This window comes from Salmo trutta, unplaced genomic scaffold (genome assembly GCF_901001165.1).
Source record: "Salmo trutta unplaced genomic scaffold, fSalTru1.1, whole genome shotgun sequence".
Lineage (NCBI taxonomy): Eukaryota > Metazoa > Chordata > Actinopteri > Salmoniformes > Salmonidae > Salmo > Salmo trutta.
In genome coordinates, this window is record NW_021822941.1 from 2937321 (window position 1) to 2947802 (window position 10482).

The 10482-nt window shown below is 39.5% G+C and overlaps 2 long non-coding RNA genes across 2 annotated transcripts; one reads left to right on the top strand and one right to left on the bottom strand.

The window, feature by feature from the left end:
• Nucleotides 1–6587: 6587 nt before the first annotated feature.
• On the bottom strand, nucleotides 6588–6842 carry LOC115187422 (uncharacterized). The gene is made up of 2 exons (XR_003876062.1): nucleotides 6727–6842; nucleotides 6588–6673 (listed from the first exon to the last, which is right to left on the bottom strand). It is a non-coding gene; the product is annotated as an uncharacterized LOC115187422 (long non-coding RNA).
• On the top strand, nucleotides 6639–9209 carry LOC115187414 (uncharacterized). Its single transcript, XR_003876052.1, has 3 exons — nucleotides 6639–6681; nucleotides 6735–7977; nucleotides 9159–9209. It is a non-coding gene; the product is annotated as an uncharacterized LOC115187414 (long non-coding RNA).
• Nucleotides 9210–10482: the final 1273 nt, after the last annotated feature.

The following is a 10482-nucleotide window of genomic DNA, read 5'->3' on the forward strand; positions in this document are numbered from 1 at the left end:
GTGTGTAGTTATTTATCCTCCATAGACTATGATGTATTGTTGTCCTGGTGTGTAGTTATTTATCCTCCATAGACTATGATGTATTGTTGTCCTGGTGTGTAGTTATTTATCCTCCACATAGACTATGATGTATTGTTGTCCTGGTGTGTAGTTATTTATCCTCCATAGACTATGATGTATTGCTGTCCTGGTGTGTAGTTATTTATCCTCCATAGACTATGATGTATTGTTGTCCTGGTGTGTAGTTATTTATCCACATAGACTATGATGTATTGTTGTCCTGGTGTGTAGTTATTTATCCTCCATAGACTATGATGTATTGTTGTCCTGGTGTGTAGTTATTTATCCTCCATAGACTATGATGTATTGTTGTCCTGGTGTGTAGTTATTTATCCTCCATAGACTATGATGTATTGTTGTCCTGGTGTGTAGTTATTTATCCTCCACATAGACTATGATGTATTGTTGTCCTGGTGTGTAGTTATTTATCCTCCATAGACTATGATGTATTGTTGTCCTGGTGTGTAGTTATTTATCCACATAGACTATGATGTATTGTTGTCCTGGTGTGTAGTTATTTATCCTCCATAGACTATGATGTATTGTTGTCCTGGTGTGTAGTTATTTATCCTCCATAGACTATGATGTATTGTTGTCCTGGTGTGTAGTTATTTATCCTCCACATAGACTATGATGTATTGTTGTCCTGGTGTGTAGTTATTTATCCACATAGACTATGATGTATTGTTGTCCTGGTGTGTAGTTATTTATCCTCCATAGACTATGATGTATTGTTTTCCTGGTGTGTAGTTATTTATCCTCCATAGACTATGATGTATTGTTGTCCTGGTGTGTAGTTATTTATCCACATAGACTATGATGTATTGTTGTCCTGGTGTGTAGTTATTTATCCTCCACATAGACTATGATGTATTGTTGTCCTGGTGTGTAGTTATTTATCCTCCACATAGACTATGATGTATTGTTGTCCTGGTGTGTAGTTATTTATCCTCCATAGACTATGATGTATTGTTGTCCTGGTGTGTAGTTATTTATCCTCCACATAGACTATGATGTATTGTTGTCCTGGTGTGTAGTTATTTATCCTCCACATAGACTATGATGTATTGTTGTCCTGGTGTGTAGTTATTTATCCTCCATAGACTATGATGTATTGTTGTCCTGGTGTGTAGTTATTTATCCTCCATAGACTATGATGTATTGTTGTCCTGGTGTGTAGTTATTTATCCTCCATAGACTATGATGTATTGTTGTCCTGGTGTGTAGTTATTTATCCTCCATAGACTATGATGTATTGTTGTCCTGGTGTGTAGTTATTTATCCTCCATAGACTATGATGTATTGTTGTCCTGGTGTGTAGTTATTTATCCTCCATAGACTATGATGTATTGTTGTCCTGGTGTGTAGTTATTTATCCTCCACACAGACTATGATGTATTGTTGTCCTGGTGTGTAGTTATTTATCCTCCATAGACTATGATGTATTGTTGTCCTGGTGTGTAGTTACTTATCCTCCACATAGACTATGATGTATTGTTGTCCTGGTGTGTAGTTATTTATCCTCCATAGACTATGATGTATTGTTGTCCTGGTGTGTAGTTATTTATCCTCCACATAGACTATGATGTATTGTTGTCCTGGTGTGTAGTTATTTATCCACATAGACTATGATGTATTATTGTCCTGGTGTGTAGTTATTTATCCACATAGACTATGATGTATTGTTGTCCTGGTGTGTAGTTATTTATCCTCCATAGACTATGATGTATTGTTGTCCTGGTGTGTAGTTATTTATCCTCCACATAGACTATGATGTATTATTGTCCTGGTGTGTAGTTATTTATCCTCCACATAGACTATGATGTATTGTTGTCCTGGTGTGTAGTTATTTATCCTCCACATAGACTATGATGTATTGTTGTCCTGGTGTGTAGTTATTTATCCACATAGACTATGATGTATTGTTGTCCTGGTGTGTAGTTATTTATCCTCCATAGACTATGATGTATTGTTGTCCTGGTGTGTAGTTATTTATCCTCCATAGACTATGATGTATTGTTGTCCTGGTGTGTAGTTATTTATCCTCCATAGACTATGATGTATTGTTGTCCTGGTGTGTAGTTATTTATCCTCCACATAGACTATGATGTATTGTTGTCCTGGTGTGTAGTTATTTATCCACCATAGACTATGATGTATTGTTGTCCTGGTGTGTAGTTATTTATCCTCCATAGACTATGATGTATTGTTGTCCTGGTGTGTGTGTGTGTGTGTGTGTGTGTGTGTGTGTGTGTGTGTGTGTGTGTGTGTGTGTGTGTGTGTGTGTGTGTGTGTGTGTGTGTGTGTGTGTGTGTGTGGTGATAGGTGGGTTTGCTGTGAGTGTAAATGCAGAGCCAACTACTTCATGTCTGGTCAGGGTCCAGAAGTCACCCACCAACCCTGGAGAGATACAGTCACCCACCAACCCTGGAGAGATACAGTCACCCACCAACCCTGGAGAGATACAGTCACCCACCAACCCTGGAGAGATACAGTCACCCACCAACCCTGGAGAGATACAGTCACCCACCAACCCTGGAGAGATACAGTCACCCACCAACCCTGGAGAGATGCAGTCACCCACCAACCCTGGAGAGATACAGTCACCCACCAACCCTGGAGAGATACAGTGACCCACCAACCCTGGAGAGATACAGGCCTTGCAGGATTTTGTTCCAGACCACCACTGAAACGCCTGAAGTTAAATTGGCTAATCATAAAGGATTTGATGATATATTGATTGATTGGTATGTGTTGAAGTGGTACTGGGCTGGGAAACGTCTGCATACCTGGTCTGTGCCCCAATAATCTCTCCTTCCTCCCAAAGTGTGCACTTGTTCACTTCCCTTCATGGATAGGATTTGACAGGAATTGATTAGTATGGAAACTCATGCTTTAACCTATGCCTTCACCAATCCAATGCTTTTACACTTTATGGGGAGTAGTGAACGAGTGCACACTTCAGGAAGCAGTAAATACTTTTGGGATGCAGGCCTGGCCCAGGCCAGAGGATCTCCACATTGACCACTTAGCAAAGGGAGCCTATATATTCTGTGGTGCTCTATTCTGGAATATTAACTGGCGTTTGTTGCCCCCTTGTGGAAAGAACCTCTTATTGATCTGGCTCTCTGTAGAGATCTCTGAAGTTTGTACCTCGCAGCACACCGTACAAATATTCGAGGTTAAAAGCCTATATTACCGTTCTGCTAGCAGCAGGATAATATGCAGGCAGCACAACATCAGATTATTTACTTCTAAATAAGAGTCCCCCTGCAAAGACAAGATCAACTTTGAGAATATCGATTATTTTAGCACTGTAGTGCAGTACAACTGTTTGTCACAGCAGTGCAACCACTTTAGAAACAAATAAATTGATAATTTGACGTATTTTAATTTTGTATTATTTATACCAGCATTTCTTTAGAAAGTTTCCAAACTAAATACTGGTATGTTGAAAGCTCTTGTGTCGGCCAGTGGTGTAGTGGTGCCTGGAGAAGTGGGTATACAGTACTCTAATTTAGCAAAACATTTTCCAAACGGCCCAGTGAAGGAAAGGCCCCCTGTGTGAACAGCATGAGAAACAGTGATATACACTCTGAATGACCTAAAATGATGAATCCCATATTGGTCTTTCACAGTCAGGCCAACCCAAGCTGTACTGGTCAGTAGGATAATAGTAGACCAACCCAAGCTGTACTGTTCAGTAGGATAATAGTAGACCAACCCAAGCTGTACTGTTCAGTAGGATAATAGTAGACCAACCCAAGCTGCACTGGTCAGTAGGATAATAGTAGATCAACCCAAGCTGTACTGGTCAGTAGGATAATAGTAGATCAACCCAAGCTGTACTGGTCAGTAGGATAATAGTAGACCAACCCAAGCTGTACTGTTCAGTAGGATAATAGTAGACCAACCCAAGCTGTACTGTTCAGTAGGATAATAGTAGAGCAACCCAAGCTGTACTGTTCAGTAGGATAATAGTAGACCAGCCCAAGCTGTACTGTTCAGTAGGATAATAGTAGACCAACCCAAACTGTACTGTTCAGTAGGATAATAGTATACCAACCCAAGCTGTACTGTTCAGTAGGATAATAGTAGAGCAACCCAAGCTGTACTGGTCAGTAGGATAATAGTATACCAACCCAAGCTGTACTGTTCAGTAGGATAATAGTAGACCAACCCAAGCTGTACTGTTCATATTGGTCTTTCACAGTCAGGCCAACCCAAGCTGTTCTGTTCAGTAGGATAATAGTAGACCAACCCAAGCTGTACTGTTAAGTAGGATAATAGTATAACTATTATTGAAACAGAGAAACTGAGTCAGAAATTCACAGGTTTCAAAATGTCTCAATTTTTTTTTTTCAGGTTTTTGTTCTCAAAGTCTGACTTTTTTTTAAACAGAAAAACAATACAATTGTATGTTCTAAGTACATAACAATGCTTAAACCACATCAGGAGACGAGAATTGAGGTTTGGGAAAAATCTAAGAAAATAAAATTTTTGAGAGTAGTTCCCCTTTAATCAAGTGTGCATGCACCTATAGTACAGGCAGCTAGCACTATTGTTGGATAAGCAGTGTTTATATAGTACAGGCACCTAGCACTATTGTTGGATAAGCAGTGTTTCTATAGTACAGGCACCTAGCACTATTGTTGGATTAGCAGTGTTTATATAGTACAGGCACCAGCACTATTGTTGGATTAGCAGTGTTTCTGTAGTACAGGCACCTAGCACTATTGTTGGATAAGCAGTGTTTCTATAGTACAGGCACCTAGCACTATTGTTGGATTAGCAGTGTTTCTATAGTACAGGCACCAGCACTATTGTTGTATTAGCAGTGTTTATATAGTACAGGCACCTAGTACTATTGTTGGATTAGTAGTGTTTATTAAATAGTACAGGCACCTAGCACTATTGTTGGATTAGCAGAGTTTCTGTAGTATAGGCACCTAGCACTATTATTGTATTAGCAGTGTTTATATAGTACAGGCACCAGCACTATTGTTGTATTAGCAGTGTTTATATAGTACAGGCACCTAGCACTATTGTTGGATTAGCAGTGTTTATGTAGTACAGGCACCTAGTACTATTGTTGGATGAGCAGTGTTTATATAGTACAGGCACCAGCACTATTGTTGGATTAGCAGTGTTTATATAGTACAGACACCTAGCACTATTGTTGGATTAGTAGTGTTTATTAAATAGTACAGGTACCTAGCACTATTGTTGGATTAGCAGTGTTTATATAGTACAGACACCTAGTACTATTGTTGGATTAGCAGTGTTTCTATAGTACAGGCATTTAGCACTATTGTTGGATTAGCAGTGTTTATATAGTACAGGCCCTTGCACTATTGTTGGATTAGCAGTGTTTATATAGTACAGGCACCAGCACTATTGTTGGATGAGCAGTGTTTATATAGTACAGGCACCAGCACTATTGTTGGATTAGCAGTGTTTATATAGTACAGGCACCTAGCACTATTGTTGGATTAGCAGTGTTTCTGTAGTACAGGCACCTAGCACTATTGTTGGATTAGCAGTGTTTCTGTAGTACAGGCACCTAGCACTATTGTTGGATTAGCAGTGTTTCTGTCGTACAGGCACCTAGCACTATTGTTGGATTAGCAGTGTTTATATAGTACAGGCACCAGCACTATTGTTGGATTAGCAGTGTTTATATAGTACAGGCACCTAGCACTATTGTTGGATTAGCAGTGTTTATATAGTACAGACACCTAGCACTATTGTTGGATTAGCAGTGTTTCTATAGTACAGGAACCTAGCACTATTGTTGCATTAGCAGTGTTTCTGTAGTACAGGCACCTAGCACTATTGTTGGATTAGCAGTGTTTATATAGTACAGGCACCTAGCACTATTGTTGGATTAGCAGTGTTTCTGTAGTACAGGCACCTAGCACTATTGTTGGATTAGCAGTGTTTATATAGTACAGGCACCTAGCACTATTGTTGGATTAGCAGTGTTTATATAGTACAGGCACCTAGCACTATTGTTGGATTAGCAGTGTTTATATAGTTCAGGCACCTAGCACTATTGTTGGATTAGCAGTGTTTACATAGTACAAGCACCAGCACTATTGTTGTATTAGAAGTGTTTATATAGTACAGGCACCTATAGTACAGGCTCCTAGCACTATTGTTGTATTAGCAGTGTTTATATAGTACAGGCACCTATAGTACAGGCTCCTAGCACTATTGTTGGATTAGCAGTGTTTATATAGTACAGGCACCTAGCACTATTGTTGGATTAGCAGTGTTTCTATAGTACAGGCACCTAGCACTATTGTTGGATTAGCAGTGTTTCTATAGTACAGGCACCTAGCACTATTGTTGCATTAGCAGTGTTTATATAGTACAGGCACCCAGCACTATTGTTGGATTAGCAGTGTTTCTATAGTACAGGCACCTAGCAGTATTGTTGCATTAGCAGTGTTTCTGTAGTACAGGCACCTGGTGTAACCAACTTCACACAGCCCCCCAGAAGAAAGGCACACGGAGACCCACACTTCAGGTTCACTCAGTTTTTATCTGCAGTAAAATATATCAAACAGTGATGACAGGCATTGACAGGACGGTCACAGCCACACGTTCACTGGTTAGGTAGGACACAAGATATCATTTAGATAGGAGCCACAGTAGTGACACATGGTTAGGTAGGACACAAGATATCATTTAGATAGGAGCAACAGTAGTGATACATGGTTAGGTAGGACACAAGATATCATTTAGATAGGAGCAACAGTAGTGATACATGGTTAGGTAGGACACAAGATATCATTTAGATAGGAGCAACAGTAGTGATACATGGTTAGGTAGGACACAAGATATCATTTAGATAGGAGCAACAGTAGTGATACATGGTTAGGTAGGACACAACATATCATTTAGATAGGAGCAACAGTAGTGATACATGGTTAGGTAGGACACAAGATATCATTTAGATAGGAGCAACAGTAGTGACACATGGTTAGGTAGGACACAAGATATCATTTAGATAGGAGCAACAGTAGTGATACATGGTTAGGTAGGGCACAAGATATCATTTAGATAGGAGCAACAGTAGTGATACATGGTTAGGTAGGACACAAGATATCATTTAGATAGGAGCAACAGTAGTGATACATGGTTAGGTAGGACACAAGATATCATTTAGATAGGAGCAACAGTAGTGATACATGCCCTCAATGTGAAGTGATATTAATCCATAAATACAGAGCACAAGTACAACCCTTTTTATATAAACATTTGAAGGTAGTAAGAAAATAAACATGAAGTTAATATTTCAATAAGTCACCTGCTAGTAAATCACCTGCTGGTAATATCTGCGTGACACATTGTAGTGCAGTGACCAACGGTGCTAGTTAGCTCGTCATTAACACGGCTAGCTAAACAAGCAGAAACCTGGTTAACTGGCTGAAATAGGTCTTCAATTTATGAACGGCAAAATAAATATATACATAGCCACATTCGCCATTGACTTTAGGATATATGAACCAGTTTTCCAAAACCACTATTGTGTTATAGAGTTTTAAACAGTTTTTATATACAGAGGAAGAGGACTGGAACCTGCTGTCAGAATATCTCTCTCAGCCTGAGGAGCAGGCAGACCAACTTCCCAAATAGGGGAGAACCACTCAAAACACACTAGTTGTTCTTTCAAAGAAAATAATACAAAAATGTTAAGTCCGAAGACCTCTCGTATTACCAACCTTACTACAATGGCAGCAAATATTTTTATCAATTCAGTAACACGTAATGAAAGGAAACTTTAATTATATCACCCCTTTTCCTGAAGTGAATGGTTTCACCCACTACTCTCCCGGAACTGAGGCTTTGAGATCTACGTTGCGCGCGAGGTTGATGGAAACTCTACATTTTCACTTTGTTACACCTTTGGTGAGCAAAACAGCTAATAACTTAGCTAAATACTGACTTTATCCTCAATCGAGATATCTGTCCGTCGTTTCAGCACCAACTGAACTTAAAGGTGCATTTCAGACACACATGTTCGTGTCCATTCAGGATGTAGTGTACTCAGACTGTCTAGCTCTAGCTAATAACACAGCATAGTAGGCTATTGGTTGACAGACAGCCGCTGATCACATCACCGCCAGCCAGGGACGTCACTAGACATTAATGATTAGGGGGGCTAAGCCTCTTTTAGGGGGGTCTGACATACTCCCTCCGGTCCGTTTATTGTTAGCTAGCAGTCTCAAGCCACAGAAGTAGCTAACGTGAACTTAAACGTTGCATGTACACTAGATAGTGGTAAACTGCTGAGGCCGCCCATTGTGACTCGCTTGTGGGCGTGCTGGCAGCATATGGCAGCATGTGTGATTGTGCGTCTAGAATTCAGCACAGCAAGTTTGTATGAAGATCTGGTTATTAAAGAGGTACATAGTTCAATAGTAATATCCTCTAAAACGCTCTGGTGACAAACAAACTGCTGCCCTGTTTCCAATTATCCACATGGCTGGCAGAACCTATTCAACTAAGTAAATACATTACAAAAATGTTTTAATAACGATGTATTATTAGCTAACTAGCTACAGTGCAGGCTAACACAAATGTGCTGCTAAATTAACTAGCTAGTTAGCTATCTTGCCAACTTCATATACTGTATAGATAGTTAGCCAAGTGAATGTAATATCACCAGCTACCTAACGTCATATTAGCTCGGTATCTTGATGTATTTATCACTGTAAAAAACTAACTCCAAATGCATTTGTAGGTAGCTAGCTAACAGCCTTGGAGGGTGAAACGATAGCAGCCCCAACTGTCAAAGTGAGAGAGAAGACTATTCTGGATAGGGCAGGTACTTTTGTGTAGTTCCTGTCCCTAGAAGTGAGGATGGAGATAATAGTCACATTATATTCAGTACGGTATAATTTGACTATAATGAAGTCTGTTTCTTGTGAGGTTTTCGGTCCTCGGATACAGAGAGCTGTGAAAGCCTGTCTACATATGAAGAGGTCCCAATGAAGAGCAGTGGTTCTCGCTTTAACTACCTTCTTTTCTCAATAACAGTCTCTCTCCTTCACTTCATCCCTCTCTCCCCTTCTCCCTAAATCCTCTAGGTTATATCAGCTGTGTCGGTGAACCCCTCCTGCATCTGAACTGGCTACATAGAGGGCACAGCATGATCAGATTTCAGAGGTCAGTTGGTCAGGTCAACAGGAAGTATTATTAAAGAGATGCTTTACATTGAAATACAGATAGGTCAGTTTTGCATTTCACCTCCTGATTGATGTTAGAATAAAAAATAAAAATGAGGCTTAAATATGCTCTCTCTCTCTCCATCTGTCTCTCGTCTGCAGATATGTTTTGATGTGAGAGGATGCCAACCCCCAGTCCCATCATCGCCACCTCACCTGCTTTTAAGAACCTTTGGGCCGACGAGAGACACTAATGTGTAATTGTGATGAACTGAGAGAATATTTAGGTAGTACTGTGATTCATTAATCATGTGCTGCCTTCCCTGCTCCTATGTGCTTACCTCTTTCCCTTTCTGTCTTTTACACCTCTTTCTTCCTCTGTTTTTATAATGCACAACACATGTGCATTGAAGTACAGATTGAACTTGTATTTATAACACTTGGATAATGAGCTTTTCAATAAAGCATTTCACATTCTGTACTGGTTGAAATGAAGTCTCATTTGATGAAATACTCCACCTATCCTGTGTTCATCAGATCAATGCAGATGAAGGGCATTAGATATTGAGATGAACCGGTTTGAGACTATTTACATGATGCATAGGAAGTGTAGTGTACTGTTTTTCTGTATATATGAATTACAAATCAGCCTTTAACTATTTAAATCCTGTTTCTAGTCTATTAGTTACAATGTGTAACCATTGATGTCCCAGGACCAAGATTGGTAAACACTGTTGAAGTGTATAATTGTAATACATACAGTTGAAGTCGGAAGTTTACAAACACTTAGCTTGGAGTCATTAAAACTCGTTTTTCAACCACTCTACAAATTTCTTGTTAATAACAAACTATAGTTTTGGCAAGTCGTTTAGGACATCTACTTTGTGCATTACAAGTAATTTTTCCAACAATTGTTTACAGACAGATTATTTCACTTATAATTCACTGTATCACAATTCCAGTGGGTCAGAAGTTTACATACACTAAGTTGACTGCCTTTACAGCTTGGAAAATTCCAGGAAATTATGTCATGGCTTTATAAGCTTATGATATGCCAATTGACATCATTTGAGTGAATTGGAGATGTACCTGTAGATGTATTTCAAGGCCTACCTTCAAACTCAGTATCTCTGTGCTTGACATCATGGGAAAATCAAAAGAAATCAGCCAAGACCTCCACAAGTCTGGTTCATCCTTGGGAGCAATTTCCAAACACCTGAAGGTACCACGTTCATCTGTACAAACA